This window comes from Periplaneta americana, chromosome 11, assembly GCF_040183065.1.
Source record: "Periplaneta americana isolate PAMFEO1 chromosome 11, P.americana_PAMFEO1_priV1, whole genome shotgun sequence".
NCBI classification, from domain to species: Eukaryota; Metazoa; Arthropoda; class Insecta; order Blattodea; family Blattidae; genus Periplaneta; species Periplaneta americana.
In genome coordinates, this window is record NC_091127.1 from 11,409,401 (window position 1) to 11,428,132 (window position 18,732).

The window sequence follows — 18,732 nt, forward strand, 5'->3', positions numbered from 1 at the left end:
CAATACTGCGCAGAGAGTGATCAAAGATTTCTTTCTCCATTCTTTCAAATCCCGGCGCCGGAGAGAATTTTTCTCCGTTCCATTACTCTTTCATCGTATGATGACGCAGAATATCTGCATGGAAATATCATATGTACTTCGGTACATTAAAATAATATATATGATATGCGTAAATCACCTCGTGATTTAAGACGGCGCTTATTCCGTCGGATCCCGGCCAACTAGTCACTCATTACGAGTGCACCTCAGCACATGTGTGGACTTCGGTCCTAGGTTCATAGATATCTATGACGTAGTGCAGAGGGCGACCACTAGAGGGAACCCAAGAGTTGGAACTTAAAACTGAGACGATTCTTCCGACGCCGGGGTGGAATCCGGTGTGGCTTAGTGGATAAAGCGTCAGCACATAGAGCTGAAAACCCGGGTTCAAATCCCGGCGCCGGAGAGAATTTTTCTCCGTTCCATTACTCTTTCATCGTATGATGACGCAGAATATCTGCATGGAAATATCATATGTACTTCGGTACATTAAAATAATATATATATATATATATATATATATATATATATATAATTGGTAGAGGACACATTTTTTATTTATTTTAGTAGGTTATTTTACGACGCTTTATCAACATCGGGGTCCAGCACCGAAAGTTACCCAGCATTTGCTCATATTGGGTTGAGGGAAAACCCCGGAAAAAACCTCAACCAGGTAACTCGCCCCGACCGGGAATCGAACCCGGGCCACCTGGTTTCACGGCTAGACGCGCTAACCGTTACTCCACAGGCGATGACTTAGAGGACACAACACGCCTTTGTCTTAATACTACGTCTTATTTATAAAACTCCTATATGACTAGGCTATGTATCTTCCTACCTTCATAATTTTAGATATACTAAATTTCAATATACAGTACTCGTATATTCTAATATCCATATACATACAGGGTGGAAGTGAAATAGCCTTGCAGATTTTCAGAGCGAATAGCTCATGTTGTATGTAACAGAAAAGTGAAGTACCATATTGGTGAAAAGTCCATAGTTTCCTAAAAAAAGTATTTTCCCATATGTTTAACACCCTCTTATTCTGTAACTATCGCCATTAGGATCATGATTTTTGTCCATACCGATATCTCTCTGGTGTATTTCAATAACGTGGGCGGTTTTCGTGTAAATTTAATTTAAAACCCACTAATTTGAAGCCAATGACCGATGCAACATTGTAGCCAGAAAGGGAGATGGGAGGTAGTTCACTAAGGTAGACAGACCTGAGTTCGTTGACCTCTTACATCTGTATTACGAGAAGAAAGAGCAGTGTGTTAGCGGCGATGTTGCCGGACTGCTGAAACTACCAACTCAATTTTCTAATTAACCGTGCATTTAATCACAAAAAGTAATATAGGTTTTCTATTCATTTAAGTGTGCCCTATCATCCCGTTCAATCTACAGGATTATTTCACTTACACGTAATTAATTCACCCGAAATCTCTCAGCTGAGTACTAAAACGCTTGCTTCTTACTTTGCAGACTCGGGTTCGAGCTCCGGTATTTATTGGGGTCATACGTGTGGTGGGGAACGTTGAATCATCTTTCCTTCGATTTCAGAATTTTCATATTAGTAACTTTATTTATTTCATTCCTTTATATTTCATAAGATAATTTGGCAGAAAATAGATTTGGAGATAACATATGAAGAAGGATAGTCACATTCACTTCTTCTCTGTGTACAACTCACAACCGTGGACCGATGAGCGCCTCAAACGCCTAAGGCTAGACTGTACTTCTCAATAATTGTAGTTTATATATATATATATATATATATATATATATATATATATGTCATGAAACAGTTTAACCTATCTCTATGTATTTCCGAGACTTGAAATCCACTCGTTCAGGTCTGTCACTTGACCCGAAGCTCCCAGGCGATTAGTACACACAATATACCAGTTTTAACGAACTGACCCGATAGTAGTTGATCTCGGTGGTCCCCTTCACGATGCCCAGTCGGTACCTCCCGTCGTCCAGGAACTCCTGAAATGTTGTGAAAGGCACTTCTGCCTGCTTGGACGTCAAATACGAGACAAGAGCTGCCGAGTAACTGGCGAACAGGATGGCTGCCGCCACGTATGACGTTACAACAACCAGGCGGCCTGATACCAGTCGTGGAGTTGATTCTGGACCTGCGGATATTGTAAAGAAAAGATTCTTGTTTTGTAAACCTTAGGCCGATATTACACTATCAAAGTTCTTTGATCAAAAGTCTTTGTTCAGAAAATTTTGAGGATCTTTGATACAAGAAATTGGATGAAATCCCTCTTGGATCATTCTTTGACGACTTTCTGCAAGTCGTAACTTTTGATAAAAATTACCATGGAAACGGATTGAAAATGATGAATAAACATCGACTGTTCCGAGGGGGCATCAACGATTTGTGGGAAGGGAAGTAGAATAACATCTACCGTTATGACCAGTTTAATATGTCTTCTTTCGATACAAAATGAATCTCATTGAATTATAATAAAGGTATCCCCGTAATATGCCATGAAGGCACTTGGGTGGCATGGAGGTAGAGCCCCATGCTTTCCATAACCTCGGCACTAGAATGAGGTGATGTGGTCGGCACCACGCTCTGACCGCCTTTTACTCCCGGGAAAGACTCGGTACTCAATTTTATAGGAGGCTGAGTGAACCTCGGGGCCGTTCTGAAAGTTTGGCAACGAGAAAAAATCCTGTTACCACCTGGGATCGAACCCCGGACTTTCCAGTCCGTAGCCAGCTGCTCTACCAACTGAGTTACCCGGCCGCTAATTGAATTATAATAATAAATAATAATCCGTGGCGCCACAGCCCTTGAAGGGCCCAGACTGACCAGTCGGCTGCTGACCTCATGTTCACATGCCGAAGCAGAGGTGGACGATCATCCAACCATATTGGCGATATCGTGTGGTTAGCACGATGATCCTCCCAGCTAACTGAATTATAGAAGGCATTAAAACAACAGCTGAAAACAAAGAGTGAAAATAATTATAATGTTTGAGTAGTAAAAATACTTATAAATTTATATGAGGAGAACAAGTTATTCCCTAATTACAAAAAACCAAGAACTACGAATGCAGAAATTTAGTGACATTAGGAATCTAACCTTTCCTGATTTTCTTCTTCTTTTGTGTTATAGCTTTTTTTAATAAAGCCAATATGTATGTGTCCAATGCCTATCCACTTTACTTGCGTGATTCGGATATTACGAATAGATGGAAGGACTGACCCATTTTCAAGTTGCACGCCACTTCGGCGGGCCACTCTGTGTCTGATGAGTAGACTTCGTTGAATTGCCACACGCAGCATGCAATCAGGTTACCGATGTACGGTAGTATAGAGGAGGTGAGCGACCGCCCGGTCTCATAGTATAAGCAGTTCATGTTAAGAGTTGTGACCGGTCCAAATAGATAGAGCAGCTACAGCTAATGTATACCTATGTAAGCACTTGTTTTTGCATTACTGTGGTCGGAATAGTCAAAGCTTAACATTTGTTCAGTGTAAACAAGAATTATGCAGAACATTACAGCAAAATAATGGAGGTAATTGATGCATTGGATAGCACAGACAGTTCCGCTGTTGCAGCTGTAAAATCATTGCCTTCTGAATATTGGAAGATATTGTGTTCACTGACTCTAATTTTAAAATCATGTCCAAAAGCATCACCCTGTTAGAATCGTCTAAACTACAACTCTCAGAAGCCCTTAATATAGTGGATAAAGTATCATAAACCGTTATCCAAAATAACAATTCACTAATTTCAGAAAAAGTGAAATGTAAGTTGAGAAACATTATTGATAAAAATTCTGCCTATTCACAACTTCGTATTATAAATGATGTACTCTCAGGTCACGACAAGACGTCTGAAGTTGGTGTACTAAAAAGTTGTGACTTTCCGTTCTTCAAATATGCACCTACTACATCGTGTGATGTTGAACGTACATTTTCCCAATATAAAAACTGTTTGAGTGACCATCGGAGGAGATTACTTGCAGTCGCTCAAAATGTACGTAACTCTTCACTACAATGCACATATTCAAGAATGATGTGAGTATCTTACATTAAATTTTAAGAGTTAATATATCTCACTATAAAATAATTGTGTATTTACATGTTTAGACATTTCCTATTTCAATGATCATTCATTATATTTCTTGAATGCAGGATACAGGTTTTATTGTAACCGCAGTATACTGCTCAGTGTTTACATCAGAGTCATACTCCATCCTTTGCTCGCCTCTTTGCCATACACTCTATACCGCGTGCGCAGTAAACCTTAAGATTCTCGTGGCAATTCCACGAAGTCTACTGATGAATATCTGTAGAGAGTAATGTGGTGTACTGGGATGAGTGTATTGTAAGTGTTCGCAATGCACCTCCGTATTCCGTAAAAGTCATTTGTTAGTAAATTTACTTACCTTGTTGGCATAAGCTGCTGAAAATATAAAATAATGATTCACAAGGATTGTTTAATCTTTGAGTATCGGTGAGTATTTGGTGCCAATACCAGGCCCAGTAGATTGCATTCAGACATGCAGACGTCAGTATTAAGCTGGCGAGCACGGCCAACCAGATCTCGTTGCTCAGCGGCAGGAAAAACTTGCTGAAGTCACAGCATTCGCTCTCTGGTTGCTTGTAGTACAGATTGCTTCTGGAAAAGTCACCGATTTCAACTATAGAACTGCATTAAAATTATGTGCAAGATCAGTTGTTTAGTCAACTGAGGCGCTGACATGGGAAAGGTAGTAACTGCCAAAAACAAAATTTTTCAGGGGAAGCAAAAAACAAATTTATGAACACTTTCTCACTTACATTATTACAGAAACTGCTTTAAATGAAAGGCATACACTCATGTTTGTGTTACATATGAAATTTGAAAAGTCTGGCACAGATTTATCTGTGAAATCCTATTTTATGAAAATACAAAATTGAAATCACTCCTTAGCCAAACTGAGAATTAACGTTATTTATACATTATGCACATATTTTTCGGTAAAATGCGCGATACTTTTCATCGAGGAAGTCTAACATAGATAACAAGTCTCTCTTTTCGGCGTCAGGGACGACTGGTCTTCTTTCAAGGCGTTGCAAGCACTGCAAGTTAGTGATTGACGTTAATGACTGTTCTTTCTTAAAAATCCTGTGCTCTGTCCACATTTCAAGGTCATTAAATGACTGTCTCGTTTTTATTAGAGGAAAATCAGCTCTTGAGAGTCTAATCCAGTTGAGGGTGCTGATTTTGATAGGAGTTGTATTCAAAAACTTGTCACATTCCGCAGAAAAGTCGAAGAAATCCTCATCCTTCATCATTATTACATTATTAGGCCTTACCTCTTTTGGAACCATGGTCTTGCATCTTTTTTTTTTCTTTTCTCTATGATGCCAAATTCCCTATCACATCACATAGGAATGTTCTGAAACCAGGAATTTCAAGTCCACTGAATCAAAATGTTTCTTGGCAATAATGTAAATCAGGACCATTAGAATCGCCCGATTCTTATTCTGCCCTGCACAGTTATCAGCCCGTATTTGTCTAGACACACTCTGATGTTGTAAAAGGAGTTACTACCTTCTCCGCGCCAACAGCTGTGCACATACAACTTACAACATCTAGTGACTACGTTCCCAACTTCGTTTCATTACATACGGACATACTACCTTCTCTGTGCCATTGGCATGGCCATTTACTACCTTCTCAATGAAAAACCTAAAAATTCGAATTTTTGGCAGTTACGACTTTTCCCATGTCAATGCCTCAACTGTCCGAAGACAAGTTTGGACCTCATAAATGACGCCAATAAGGCATCACTCATAAGGCAACTAAGCCAGAAAATAATGAGGTAGGGTAGCCAGTTCCTTTCCCCCTCCATTGCATACATCGCCGACTAGCTACATATCCCACTAATCAGAATTCAAAAGCATACAAACAATTGTTTTTCCTCTGATACATATCGTCAAGTGAGATGCACTGCCTGATAATAGAAGTACATATCATCTAGAACTTCAATCAGAGGTAGCAAGATCAGTATTTAGTCCTATATATTTAAGTGAGAATTTCTTTTCAGTTATGTTCATGGATAATTATTCTTCAGAAGTTTGCAAACTTTCAAGGAGAATTCTTGTAATAATTGCTATGAAAGAACACGTTTTGGACCTAGTAACGCATTAAGTTGGAACTTGAGCTCCAATTGGCCGATTGTATTTCCTTCTGTAATGTTAATAGGCTGGAAGATCTCATATTCATATTCATAATACCAGATAAAGTAAAATTTCTCAAATTTAATAAACTACATTAACAATACATGCCATAAGATGTTTTGTTCAATCGGTGAAGCCTACGATCGAAATTTTATTCACAATGTTTAAAATTATGTAAAATCTGAATTTGAAGGGATAATCTTTTGCCAGGCTCTTCATGATCCCTCATTTTTTTTATTTGGATTACTAATAGCATCTAGTATAGTCTCAGATTAAAATAACAAATTGACCCATCTCTTGAAGCTCCTTACACAGCAATGTTCACACTACAACAATTTAAAATCTGTTTTCAACCCAATATTATTTGAAATAGTATTACAGGAAGGTAACATATAGTACGATAACTTCAATTATGACAATGTATTATAAATATTACAAATATTATTACAAATATCTGTACTGTCTATTGTAATTGGGGCTTTGCCCTGTTATAGACATAAATAAATAAATAAATAAATAAATAAATAAATAAATAAATAAATAAATAAATAAATAAATAAATAAATAAATAAGTAAATAAATAAATAAATAAGTAAATAAGTAAGTAAATAAGTAAATAAATAAGTAAATAAATAACTAATTAAGTAAGTAAATAAATAAATAAGTAAATAAATAAATAAGTAAATACATAAATAAATAAATAAATAAATAAGTAGATAAGTAAATAAATAAACAAGTAAATAAATAAGTAAATAAATAAATCAGTAAATAAATAAGTAAGTAAATAAATAAATAAGTAAATAAATAAATAAGTAAATAAATAAATAAGTAAATACATAAATAAATAAATAAATAAGTAGATAAGTAAATAAATAAATAAGTAAATAAATAAGTAAATAAATAAATAAGTAAATAAATAAGTAAGTAAATAAATAAATAAGTAAATAAATAAGTAAGTAAATAAATAAATAAATAATTAAATAAATAAATAAGAAAATAAGTAAATAAATAAGTAAATAAATAAATAAATAAGTAAATGAATAAATGATTAAATAAATAAATAAATAAGTAAATAAATAAATAAGTAAATAAATAAATAAGTAAAATAAATAAATAAGTAAGTAAATAACTAAATAAATAAGTAAATAAGTACGTAAATAAGTAAGTAAATATGTAAATAAGTAAATAAATAAATACATAAGTGAATGAGTGAGTGAGTGAGTGAGTGAATGATAATTCATCGCAAGCATTCCGATAGTTCTGTGCTAGCGTGCTTGGTCGCAGACTACAAAGTTCAGAGTTCAGATACTGTTGAGGAAAGAGTTTTTTCAAAATAAATAATGCAGGTTATTTTCGTTTTTTTTAATTCTATTGTACACTGCACGCTTTATAAATATTCATATACTAATAAGAATAGGTTAATTTTCGTCGCATTTTTTAATTTCTTTCGGGTTACGACAACAATCGAAGTAAAATGAATTTCAATAACTGCCAAAGCGATCTCGTGTTTGGAGCACTGAGCATGCGCAATGCGTTGAATCCGGAACTTAGAAAATTCAGGCGGGCCATTTTTTTTAACTGTACATCACACAGTTCACAATACAAACTAATCTAGTTAAATATTGTAATTGATAAGTTACAAATATGCTTCTAATTTACGAAAACTAGAACGACTGTTCAAATATTACTAAAATTGAACACAGAACGCTATACTGGGTGTTCATTTCAAAGTGTGTCATGACGTCACTGTTGGTGAGTCAGCGATTTGAAGCGAGTTTCAGCTTTTATGTCAGAGAAGTTGCCTATTAATCAAGGCATTCAATCTGAACTTGAGAACGTGTACGGTATAACTTGAACGTCGTAGCAACAGATGGCGGTCTGTACGGTCTGTGTGCTACCATAACCTCTTTCGAACTGTGTTTTGCGAGGCCAAGTCGATACGCAGGGTATTTGTTATCATCGTTTGCGTACGGAAACATTCCACAACACAAATCAAATGCTCCGTGTCCATGTTGACCGTCGAAATTAATGTCAACAAATACGTAAGTAATCGTCTTAACCCTCTCCCCATATCTCGACAGTAAGAAAAAACTCACCTCAGTACATGTTTCGAAACAGTTCACATTCCTGCCACTACCGGCGTATCGGTAAGTACTCTTCAGAATGAACGCCGTACTTGCTAGGCAACTTCTCTGGCAGATAGGTAATACACCTCTGCTAAAGTGTAGGAAGATTGAATTCTCTAGGCTCATCGACTAGCCACATGACGGCATACAGCGGGCCATGACACACTTTGAACTGAAAACCCAGTATTTCAAGCCACTTTTTATATCTTAAAGTTTTATCGACAGTTTCATTCTTGTAGCTTACAGTATTTACCTGTACACAAACCCGATGTTATGATAGATTCCCTTGTCAGCTTTTGACTAAATTTAGACATTGCGTGTTGTTGTCCTAGGTTTAAATTATTTTTAGAGCAGTGTGATGTCCTCTGTTGTCGCAGGTGAAGGTATAGCGTCGTACTGAGCCCACGTATGTCTCATCGCCTCTCCATCTATTATTATTGATTTAAGCAGCCTATCCCGATAAGGGCTGTCCATTGTTGCGGATGTTATACCTAATATTCTAGAGTCAGGTGTTAGGAATCTTGTAAAGGTGTTTACTTGCCTGGTTTCTAGCATTGGAGCGAAGAAATCTACCGCAGAGGATCTTTGTGATGACATTGCAAAAGTGCCTATTCCAATATCCACCTCTCTCCTCTGTACTAGACCAATCACACCGCTCCACGTCTTATTGTCAAGATACACGCCCCACGAGTGTTGTGTAACTGCCGCGTACTTTGTTCTGCAACAAGACAAGATTTTAATATACATTATTTCTTCATCTTTATCACGGGGACGATATATAGAAAACAGATACTACATTGCTGGCTAACAAAACCGCAGACTTCCCTATGGTAAATGGTTGCTAAGGAGATCTTACGGAATAATGACATCAGAAAAAAGATTATGCAGAAAGAAAGACGCTTTTCATCCAAGTTTCATACCGTTAGTCAAAATTGTAAAGACAGCCAGACTTGAGTTTCCTACATTTTCTACATGAACTTTTTATTTCTTTCTCTGAAAATATTAAAGATTTCTCCATGATATTTTTCATGTATAGTTACCATAGTACAGTGAATAAATATTGAAAAGTACATTGTAATTGATTAAACTGTTTGTCCATATTAAAAATCTTAATTCAGGATTAATATTTATACGAAAATTAAAAAGACGTTACATTAAAATGCCAATATCTCAAAAACTCGTGGAGCTGCAGCTATAAAATTTTGCATGACATTTGAGAATGATAAAATCTTAATTTTTTTGTCAGTGTCGTGAAATGTAGCTGCATTCCAGAAATAATTGTTATTCATTAAATTTGTTAAATTTTCTTCTCATTCTTGGAGTAACGGTTAGCGCGTCTGGCCGCGAAACCAGGTGGTCCGGGTTCGATTCCTGGTCGGGGCAAGTTACCTGGTTGAGGTTTTTTCCGGGGTTTTCCCTCAACCCAATATGAGCAAATGCCGGGTAACTTTCGGTGCTGGACCCCGGACTCATTTCACCGGCATTATCACCTTCATCTCATTCAGACGCTGAATAACCTAAGATGTTGATAAAGCGTCATTTCACCGGCATTATCACCTTCATCTCATTCAGACGCTAAATAACCTAAGATGTTGATAAAGCGTCGTAAAATAACCTACTAAAATAAAAATGAAAAAATAAAAATACAAGGAAATGAGAAATTCTCTCATGTGATTAATGTATCCAGAGATAGCCTATTGGTAGTTTAATGCAATATTGTTTTAATTCTTTTTAAATTTTATCCGGAATTAAGAATTCTACTGAGCTTTGGTTTTCAATTTGTTCTTAATTGATGTCTGCTGGACTCATCATTTTACTTAACTTTCTTGTGGGCAAATTGTGAAAGTTTCACTGCAATACTCTTAAAAGTGCGTAAATCTTTAGTTTTATTTTACTGTAAACCTCTGCCTTAAGATGTACGTACATGATATAATAATAATATTTCAATTTTATATGAAGGTATATTCTACTATTCCTAACTAATAATAATAATAATAATAATAATAATAATAATAATAATAATAATAATAATAATAATAATAATAATCCGTGGCGCTACAGACCGTGAAGGGCCTAAACCGACCAGCCGGCTGCTGGCCTCACGCCCACATGCCGAAGCAGAGGTGGACGATCATCCAACCAGAATGGAGGTATCGTGTGGTTAGCAGGATGATCCCCCCAGCCGTTATAGCTGGTATTCGCAACCGGATTTCGCTACCTATCGTAGCTCCCCAAGTGCATCACGATGCTGGGTGGGCACCGGTCCCATACACTGGCCGAAATTTCATGAGAAAATTTCTTCCCCCACGAGGATCCGAACCAGCGGGCATTCTGTAACGCGAGTCCTAGGCAGGATGCCTTAGGCCACGACGCCACGGCGCGGGATACTATTCCTAACTATATTAAAAAAAAAAAAAGAGAAAATGTAACAAAATGGTATCGAGAACTCATTCTGTGATTAGAAGAGAAAGATTTATAATTTGATAACTTATTTCAGTAAATAATAAGTGAGATTATATTGAGAACTTCCTTACGTAAAATTCAAATTTGTTTCTAGGGTCTTCCATATTTTCCCGACATATCCTCCAATATTTGATGCATTTGCTGTTGTTAATATTCCATCCTGTAGAGTAAAAATTGATTTAATGACGAATCTTTATGGAAAAATATTTAGCCTAATTGTTAATAACCATAAATTGTATCAATAAATCCTAAATAGTCTAATATTTTATAATGTCATTAAAACTTATTATTCTTCACATAGTAATAATAATAATAATAATAATAATAATAATAATAATAATAATAATAATAATAAAATTAATAATAATAATAATAATAATATATTGCACAATTATATTTAATTGATCTTTCTTACAATATTAAGAGCCGATGTCAAAGCAGTTCCTTGCAGATTTTGTCTTCTTAGATAAAAGTTGTGTGTATTTGTGGAAATGCCGTCTTCTGGACTCCAGTCGCCATAGTGATAAGAATGTAGTGAAAGCTCGGGACTAACGCGATAAACAGCGGTGAGCTTGACGATGCTGCCATCTTCTTCTGCTACTAGGAACTCGCAGTCGAACGGAATGTTAATTCCAGTAAGGATATCTTCAATAATATCGCTTTTATTAATGAATAATAACCAAAAGGCATTCGATGAAATTGTCCGATTCAGAACCTGAAAATGAAATTCGTTCTAAAATCCAAAGCATGTTCATAATTGATTTATGCATTTAGGATTATACACATTCTGCTTCAGATTCAACGTTTAAGAATTGAAGAACATGTTCCTTTGTTTATTGTACAGGGACATCATTTTATTTTTACTTATATTTTTTTTGTACCTGAGTTTTTTAATATACTTCACTCCCACCCCCTCTACTAGTAAACGTCCAACCGTTCTCCACACAGAACCAAGGCCGCGTATGCAGTACTGAGTTAATGAGAATAGTACGTTCCAGAAATATCTTCGCGTTTTCCAGTGACGAAAATGCTTTCATTATTGAATCATATTCTCGCACTGGTACTGTCGTCCGTTTGCCTACGTCGCATCCCGGTTTCCCCCACCTGCTTCTGTTCGCCCCTCCGTAAAGTCTAGTAGCTTGGCTGTCTTAGCTCCTTTCTGAAAACATTTATTTCTGTTAGGAATTGGACACCTACGTAATATTATACAACTGTTTAAAATATCTTAAATAAAAGGGCCTCGTTAAGTAATTAACTGTCACGTGATTTCCCCCCCCCCTTTCTATGACCCTGCGACAAAACTCCTTGGACGGACAGTAGATAGCATGTCTGAGTAATTTTATCTTTTCGGATCGGGCACAAGTGAAGATTAAATTTACAGTACGTAAGGTACTCTTTTATAGTGTATGTACAGAATTATTTCAACAAGACTTACTAGTACGAAGGACGAAACTGGTAATTGGAATTAGGTACAATAGTCTATAGTGCGATAATATGCACAAAACAACTGAAACCTTTATGGAAATGAACGGCCACCATTTTAAAAAATGTGTTTAAATGTACATATTATGATTATTTTTCAATTTAACTTCATTCTCTATATTGTACGATAATGTGCTGTAACAGTACAATATACACTGCATAATGAATACGTCCGAATGGATAGCTCAGTTCGTGAGTAAAAACACTAAGTGTTAATACAGTACTGTATTTTGATTAAACAAAACCTAATGAAAATGATCATATTCAAAATCGCGATATTTCCTAATTTACGTAAATGGATGAACTACTTTTCTTCCCTCCTATACCAAGTAAAGTGATTTGTTTGTATTTTACGCCAGTCTCATCGAACTCCAGTCTTGGAAGGGGGCGCAAGCGGTGTTTCCGGTTCTAGACCTTTAATCCGAAGATATAGCCAGGTTAATATTAAAAATGTTAGTAAAAATAAAATGATGTCCCGGTATGTTGATTTTATTGCAGAGAGAGTTATTGATTTAAGAATTTTGAAATGATGTGACTTGTTTTGTCATTGTCACTACTGGTATGACCCTAGTTTGCTGGCTCCAAATTTTTATGTGGACGGGGGATGATCGGCAAATTTTGCTTAGAGCTCCTCATCAGGGGCCCTTTTTTTTTTGTAAATATATGATACCGAAACATCAACTTCCCTTTCGTACGGAGTCGCACTAATGGCTTAAATCCAGAAACCTCTTATCCAAGGACAAGTTCTGTGGCCGCTTTACCACTAAGGACAATGTGGAAAAATATAATCGTACTGTGTGTTTTATTTATTTATTAGGAACATTGGTACAAATAAGAACTACAAGTTAATAGTACATTATGCAACGAGCCTATAATGATAGTAATTAAGAAGCGAGTATGGATGTTTATGAAACGAGCGCAAGCGAGCTTCTTAATTAACATTATAGGCGAGTTTCATACGACTTTTTATGCTCGACCATATTTCTAACTTGAAATTATTCAGATGTATTCATTTTATTTGTATCTGACAAGATCGGAAGTGATCTTGTTCTAGGTCGTGAATTGTGAGATGTGCGCAGACGCGAAAGTATTGATTTTTTCCGAGTAACAATAATGTCATTGACCTTGATGTAATCCCGTTAAACTTGATATAACCTTGATTATTGAATTCGACATTGAAAAACGAGATGACAAATTGAGTTTATCTGAATATTATTTACAGTTAACGCTAATTATTATAGTAACAGAACATAACTTTCTGCGACAGTATTGGATTTCCAGCCTCCGTGACTTTTCGCTAATTCTCTTTCGATTGCATATCCGAGAATAATCGATACTTGCGGTTTTATAACGGTACAAAGCTGACTTGTTATTGGCTGAACACATGTAAGCTGAGTTGTCATTGGCTGAAAACACCTGAACTTTAATGAGTAGGTGTACTTTAATGGTATGCATTAAAGGACTGCTACCAGTTGTATAATTACTACATTTCGGCATGGTCGAGCATAATAGTACATTATGCAACGAGCCTATAATGATAGTAATTCATACGACTTCTTATGCTCGACCATATTTCTAACTTGAAATTATTCAGATGTATACATTTTATTTGTATCTGACAAGATCGGAAGTGACTTTGTTCTAGGTCGTGAATTGTGAGATGTGCGCAGACGCGAAAGTATTGATTTTTTCCGAGTAACAATAATGTCATTGACCTTGATGTAATCCCGTTAAACTTGATATAACCTTGATTATTGAATTCGACATTGAAAAACGAGATGACAAATTGAATTTATCTGAATATTATTTACAGTTAACGCTAATTATTATAGTAACAGAACATAACCTTCTGCGACAGTATTGGATTTCCAGCCTCCGTGACTTTTCGCTAATTCTCTTTCGATTGCATATCCGAGAATAATCGATACTTGCGGTTTTATAACGGTACAAAGCTGACTCGTTATTGGCTGAATACCTGTAAGCTGAGTTGTCATTGGCTGAAAACACCTGAACTTTAATGAGTAGGTGTACTTTAATGACATGCATTAAAGGACTGCTACCAGGTGTATAATTACTACATTTCGGCATGGTCGAGCATAAAGAAAATTATGGAATGAACCATAACATCTTAAGGGTTCCAAATACTGTACTATATCCATAACAGTACGCACTACACAAACAACATTGTTGAGTTTATTAACAAAATTATCAGTTTTTCTTTACTGCAGTTGGAAGCAATGACAACCAGTACTTCAGAAGAAAACTTTCATATGCACTTCATTATCGATTCAGGAACTTTGTTCATACCATTCGTGATAGTTGAAGATATAGTTCTTGGAACAGCAAGATGATATAGCTTTACTCAGATAATATCTTTATAACTGTTCAACATTGTACGTACAGTGTTCAGTTCTACAAAATGTGAATGAGCAGAGGAACATACCACCCAATTCCTAAACTTTAAACTGAAAAACTCTGTAAATGTTTCCGATTATACAATGCATTCACATTTTCCTGTTTTCAATACATTCCATTATCTACTAATAAATGATAAACACATCTTATACTTGATGTTTTATTTCCTTAAGAAGTTTAGTGTTTATTTATGCAACTTGTGTGTAAAGTGGAACCTTTTTGCACGTGTGAAAAGATTCTCTGAACCGTAGGCAAATGTTGAATTACACACGAGTGCAAAAGAGTCTACATCACACAAATGTTACTTGCATCATTTTATTTATTACTTTAATAAAGGAGACTCATTTTCTGGAAACAAATTCTATTTTCCTATTACAAACATCCTATTATATCCAAAATTATATTATGAGTCATGTATTGATTTTTAACATTTTGCAATAGCATTTTGTTTCTATAGTAACAAGTAAATCTTTATGATTTATTAATGCAGAAATGACTGAAAATGTACCAGAAGAAATTGGAGAACATGAATAATTATGTAAATATGAATTAACTAAAAAATATTTAGAATTTACATGTTGCCATTATACTCCAAACACTCAAAATAAATTTTAACTTAATAGTACAGTACATTATGCAACGAGCCTATAATGGTAGTAATTAAGACACAAGTATATTTTTTTATGAAACGAGCGCAAGCGAGTTTCATAATTTTCATACGAGCGTCTTAGTTACAATTATAGGCAAGTTTCATACGACTTTTTATGCTCGACCATATTTCTAACTTGAAATTATTCATACGTTTTGATGTTATGGTTATGTTAAGTGAGGAACGGAACTGACCTGAATTGTGAGATGTGCGCAGACGCGAAAGTATTGATTTTTTCCGAGGCACGGCTATCATTGACCTTGATATAACCTAGAGAACATTAATCTTGATATAACCTGGAAATTGATTTAGAATTGAAAAACGAAATGACAAATTGAATTTATTTGAATATTATTTACAATTAACGCTAATTATTATAGTAACAGAACATAACCTTCTGCGACAGTATTGGATTTCCAGCCTCCGTGACATTTCCCTAGTTGTCTTTCGATTGCATATCCGAGAATAATCGAAAACCTGAACTTTAATGAATAGGTGTACTTTAATGACATGCATTAAAGTACTGCTACCAGGTGTATAATTACTACATTTCGGCATGGTCGAGCATAAATACTATTCTATTATTTTAAAGTGATAGCTCATCGCTAATTAATATTATATTCACGAGAAAAATCTAATCCTATTGTCCTACTCTCATCTCAAGTTATATATAACATTAAAACTGGTTTTCCTCTGGTTTCCTTGACCTACCGGGATCTGCTCTTATTCCGGGTCAATTCTTTTACGGAACTGTTGTAGAATTCGTGTTTCTTGCATTTCACAAACACGAATCTCCCAATTTTTGTCATTAGGCATTGATTTTTTGACAGAAGACTAGATTACAAAAGCTTCTCAACGGAATAACAGGCATTTCCCATATTATTCTGCGTTTAATTTCCTCCCGAGTGTCATTTATTTTTGTTACTGTTGCTCCAAGATATTTGAATTTATCCACCTCTTCGAAGGATAAATCTTCAATCTTTATATTTCCATTTCGTACAATATTCTGGTCACGAGACATAATCATATACTTAGTCTTTTCAGGATTTACTTCCAACCCTATCTCTTTACTTGCTTCAACTAGAATTTCCGCGTTTTCCCTAATGGTTCGTGGATTTTCTCCTAACATATTCACGTCATCCGCATAGACAAGAAGCTGATGTAACCCGTTCAATTTCAAACCCTCTGTGTTATCCTGAACTTTTCTAATGGCTTATTCTAGAGCGAAGTTAAAAAGTAAAGGTGATAGTGCATCTCCCTTCTTTAGCCCGCAGTGAATTGGAAAAGCATCAGATAGAAACTGGCCTATACGGACTCTGCTGTAAGTTTCACTGAGACACATTTTAATTAATCGAACTAGTTTCTTGGGAATACCAAATTCAATAAGAATATTATATAAAACTTCTCTCTTAACCGAGTCATACGCCTTTTTGAAATCTATGAATAACTTATGTACTGTACCCTTATACTTCCATTTGTACACATATATAGATAAATAAATTGAATAAAGGAATAGCTGGTATAATAAGTGGTGGGTTGACAACCATGTTCGTGCGTCAATTGTTTTTCTGATCTTATGTCTCCATTTTGAACGAAATCTTTAAAGGAATGTGTAGTCAAATGTAAATTGAATGTAATTAATTGTAAGGAAGTGTTTCGAAAAAGCGACTTTTAACCCAACTTGTACATGAATATCATCGCTATCATCATCATCATCATCATTATGAAATAGCAATCGGCACGTACCGGTGGTCATACGTAGAATTCGTAATACAGTAACACTAAATTCATCGAACATCGGAAAGCAGCGCAATAAATACAGACCTGGATTGCTCGTCTTGTAATTGATTCTAGATCTGAAAAATTTTGTATCCAAAATACCTGTTTTATAAGATGATAGTCACATTCCATTGCACAAGGAATAACAATAAGTGGAAGATTCATTCCACAAATGATCCTTTTCTCGATGTTTACATGTGTAGAAAGAAATGTTCCAACCGGAAGATATTTGTTGCTCAGCTGTTTTCGTAAAATTATTGCAGAATGCGAAACCTGAAAAGGAACTGAATAGGACTCCGTAAGTATCTAAAAAAATAAATATTTCTGAATTATTTACTACAGTATCAGAAAAACGAAAGAGGCAACTTTTTCAGAACATAATACGAAGATAATTTTATGCTTACATAACTTAAAATGGACACAAAATAGTAAATTGAGTATTGCATTAATCGGTTTTTTAATGACATTGGATCAGCTGCGAGGTTACCTAGCTTCGGTGGAATTGTTGATACCAAGATGAGACGAAGGATTCGGCATGGAATGCCTGACATACGCTTTATAGTTGGAGAAACCCTCGGAAGAAATTCAACCATTAAATCCTCCCAAGCGGGATTCGAATCTATACCCGAACGCAGCCCTGGCTCAGGATGAAGCTTCTTATCCCCGAGATAAACCGATGACCAGTATTCTTTAAAATAAGCATTCGTAAAATTAATTATCCACAGCCACTGTTTCAGATCTCGTCTCTTTCTAAATCACATTGCTAACCACTGGTCGAAATCTCTACCTTCTCTTAGATAAGACGAAAAGTACCACTTTCTCTGAGTTGGTCTAAACGATCGTACAGTATGTCACACTTTTATCGCGTTCAAATTTTGTGCAGTGAAACTGTAGTTGTTTCACATCGTTGCTTTGGATTCAACGTTTTCATATTCTTGTTTAAAACGTGCAATTTCGATAATTAAAATTGGATTTACAAGGGAAATCAATAAGTTTCCGTACTGCCATGAATATATGCAACACACAGGACAGAAAAGACGGAGAAGTTATCTAGAACCAGGAAACGTCTGGAATCTATACTAAATGCATCACTTGAAAGGCAGAGAAGAAGGCTAACCTTAAGGCGTATATGGAGAGATTCCAAAAAAAAAAAAAAAAGTCGCGATAGGTCCTACACATGTTTGATAAAAATCACGTGTAGTAGCTCAGTTCTTAAAGACAATCTGACGCTGTTTGATAGACTGACTCAACACGCATGGAAGCAATGATCTTCAGTGACACGAACATGTATGTTTAACGGTACAATAAATATAGGGACATCATTTTATTTTTACTTCAATTTTTATTGTATCTGAGATTTTGAATGTACTTCACTCCCACCCCTTCTACTAATGAAGTTCCAACTGTCCTCCACACAGATCCAAGGCCGCATATAGTAAAAGGTATACTGAGTTAGTGAGTATAGTACGTTCCAGAAATATGTTCGCGTTTTCCAGTATCGAAAGAGCTTTCAGTGTTGAATCATATTTTCGCACAGGTACTGTCGTTCGTTTGCCTACGTCGCATCTCGATTTCCCCCAC

The 18,732-nt window shown here is 35.6% G+C and overlaps 1 non-coding gene across 1 annotated transcript; it reads left to right on the forward strand.

Moving 5' to 3' along the window:
- Positions 1-373: 373 nt before the first annotated feature.
- TRNAY-AUA (transfer RNA tyrosine (anticodon AUA)) lies at positions 374-445 on the forward strand. Its single transcript has one exon. It is a non-coding gene; the product is annotated as a tRNA-Tyr (tRNA).
- Positions 446-18,732: the final 18,287 nt, after the last annotated feature.